The sequence below is a fragment of the Mastomys coucha genome, chromosome X (genome assembly GCF_008632895.1).
Source record: "Mastomys coucha isolate ucsf_1 chromosome X, UCSF_Mcou_1, whole genome shotgun sequence".
In the NCBI taxonomy this organism is placed as follows: Eukaryota; Metazoa; Chordata; class Mammalia; order Rodentia; family Muridae; genus Mastomys; species Mastomys coucha.
In genome coordinates this window covers 61,147,179-61,150,361 of record NC_045030.1, presented here as the reverse complement: position 1 = coordinate 61,150,361, position 3,183 = coordinate 61,147,179, and positions in this window count along the sequence as shown.

Genomic DNA, 3,183 nt, shown 5'->3' with positions numbered 1-3,183 from the left:
GGGATGCCCCCCCTGGATCCCTCCACCCAGCACTTGAAGGTCTCTGAGAGGCCAGACAAAGCAACCCAGCTAGAAGGACATATCCCATCTACAAGCAACAGCTTTTAGGATAGTCCCTCCTCCAGTTGTTTGGGACCTACATATTAATCACACCAACTCTACAAAATTATCCTCTCCTTTATATTTTCTGAAAAGAAGAATTAAATGACACGAGATGCAAACCAGACACTATGGTGCACAGTTGTAATCCCAGCACCTAAGAGATGAAGGCAAGAGAATCAGAAGCTCAAGGGTAGATGTGATATAGCAGACATTAGAGGGAGAAGAAAGGAGAGGGAGAGGTGGAAAGGGGAGAGAGGGGAAGGGATAGTAAGAGAGACAAAGCTGTAGAGAAAGACAGATTGATTAAAGAAGGAACGAAGTACTCAGTAACTCTTGAGGCTGCTTATGCAGCTGTGATGAGCCCTGACCATTAGCAGATACTACCTAATACTTTCCTAAAGCTGCCCTCAAATCAAAATGTATTCATATTAACCTCTTTATACTGAAACAGCAACTAAATGAAGTTAGAACACTCAATAAATCTCTTCTTTTTACTTCATCCTCACATTGTGTGGTACTCAGATACTTAGCAGACAGATTACACAGATTACAAAATGTATTATGTTAGACAATATCATATCGGTATCTTAAATATAAAAATTATCAAGTTAGGAATCTATATTTTAAACCCATTTTAGAAGTACTTAAAAAGAAACCCTCTTCTTACCTTTTTGGGAACAACCCTGAAACTAATCAGCTTTGCAACCTTTATGATTGTGTCACTTTCTATGTGATATGTAATAGTCATGTCAAGGTGGTTGAAAAACTATTATTTTTGTTGAATTCAGGCTGTAAAAAGATAAAAGAAATTTCAAACTTTGAATTTTCCGTAGAAACTACAAAACACAAAAGCTGATGATGGAATAAAAGTTGGATACACTAATACTTTTTTTAAAGGTACCATGAACATGGAGAGATAGCTCATCAGTTAAGAGCACTTGGTCTTGCAGAGGATCCCAGTATCCACACAGTGTTTTATAACCTGCTCTAACTCCAGTTCCGGAGGACCTGATGCCCTTTTCTGACCTTTACAAGCATCAGACATACATATAGCACACATATATACACATAGACAAAACACAAATACATCTAAATTTCCTAAGCATATGAAGGGTAACTGTTTCTATAAGTTTAAAACCACAACCATGAATATTTGGCATAATATTTAAAGTATTAGTCAACTTTGAATTAAATAATTGTTAAATGAATAATATTGTAAAACTGCCCCAGGTCCTCTGTGTATGCAACAGCTTCCAGCTTAAGTGTTTCTATGGCATCCCTTTGTGTAACTGAGTGGGTCTCTGACTCTTGTGCCTTCTCTTGGGCTCATTGCCCTTTGTTGATTTGCCTTCTCCAATTTCTATGTGATGGTTTTTGTTTTATCTATTTAGATTTTATTCTATGTTTCGTTTTTATCTCTTAGAAGCCTGCTCTTTTCTAACAGAGAGAGAAAGGAGTGGATCTGTATGAGAAGAAAAGTGGGGAACAATAGAAAGGAGCAAAGGGAAGGGAAACTGTAATCAGGATATATTGTATGAGAAAAATCTATGTTCAATAAGATGGAAGGGGGAAAAGGAAGAGGAGAAGGCAGAAATATCCTGAGATCAAAAGCCACCTCAGCTCTATAGCAACTTGGGCCTAGGCCAAGCTGCATGAAATCTTGTCCCGAACCTTTACTGATAAATCATGAAAGAAATTAATTCTTTGGTACCATATAATTTTAGTATGCATTAAAGAGAAAAGCAAGTTTTAAAACTGACAAAATTGATGTGCTTAATTATTTTTACACAGAGAATTAAAAACTTGGCTCAGTGCTGACACTTTAGAAAATAATATCTTCAGTGTTTTCCAGCATTCAGCAATATTTTGATTTTATAATCAACACTAAGAATGTCACATCACATAAATGTGTAGTATGAAATGTCAAATGTATGTTAAATGCTGTTTCCAAAACTATGAGTAATCCCACACTAATTCCAAGCCAAAATCCATGTACTACAGTTTTGTTTTGTTATTTTATGAAATATAAATAAGCAACTCAAAGCACACATTTTTCTCTCTTTTTCTTTCACTCTTTCTTTCTTTCTTTCTTTCTTTCTTTTTGTGACAGAGTTTCTCTGTGTGGCCCTGGCTGTCCTAGAACTCACTCTGTAGACCAGGCTGGCCTTGAACTCAGAAATCTGCCTGCTTTTGCCTCCAAAGTGCTAGGATTAAAGGCGTGCACCATCATTGCCCAACACACATTTTTTCAATTCAGGGTCTTGTGTAGCCCAACACTTGATTACTACTTACTATATAGCAAAGGAACGCCTTGACCCTCCTATCTCTAGTTCTCATGTGCTGGAATTACAAGGCTATGTCACAATTATGTGGGATGGCAATCAAGCCCACGGCTTTGTGCATGCGAGGCAAGTACTCTACTGAGTCCCATCTCCAGATCCTCAAACATTCTCACACTGTATAGTCCAAAGAGATTCTACTTTGATACTTGCATGCTGAAGAATGATAGTAGGAAAAGAAAGTCTTTGTTTTCTATACTTAAACCATTACAATTTAAGATTTTTTATTACATTTTTATATATTTTGTATATAGGGGAATGGGTAGAGTGTGTGCACATTCCACAGGAGCTTGTGTGAAAATACCAGGTCATGATGGATGCTTTAAAAATTATAATCATTGGGTTATGGTTGTAGCTCCTTTGTAGAGTACTTACCTAGTATTCACAAAGTGTTGCCAGGCAGTGGTGGTGCATGCCTTTAATCCTAGCACTTGGGAGGCAGAGGCAGGTGGATTTCTGAGTTCAAGGCCAGCCTGGTCTACAGAGTGAGTTCCAGGACAGCCAGGGGTATACAGAGAAACCCTGTCTACACAAACCTGATATGGTGGTGCACATCTGTAATCCCACCTTTTGGGGAGAAGGCAGGAGAACAGAAGTTTGAAGTCATGGATGACTACACACTGAGTTGGAGGCCAGTTTGGGATGCACTGTGACCCTGTCTCAAACAAACAAGTACTCAGGCTCCATACACTTGAGTTTCATTTGAATACAAGGACTTTGATGGCAACCCCTTGAAGAATTT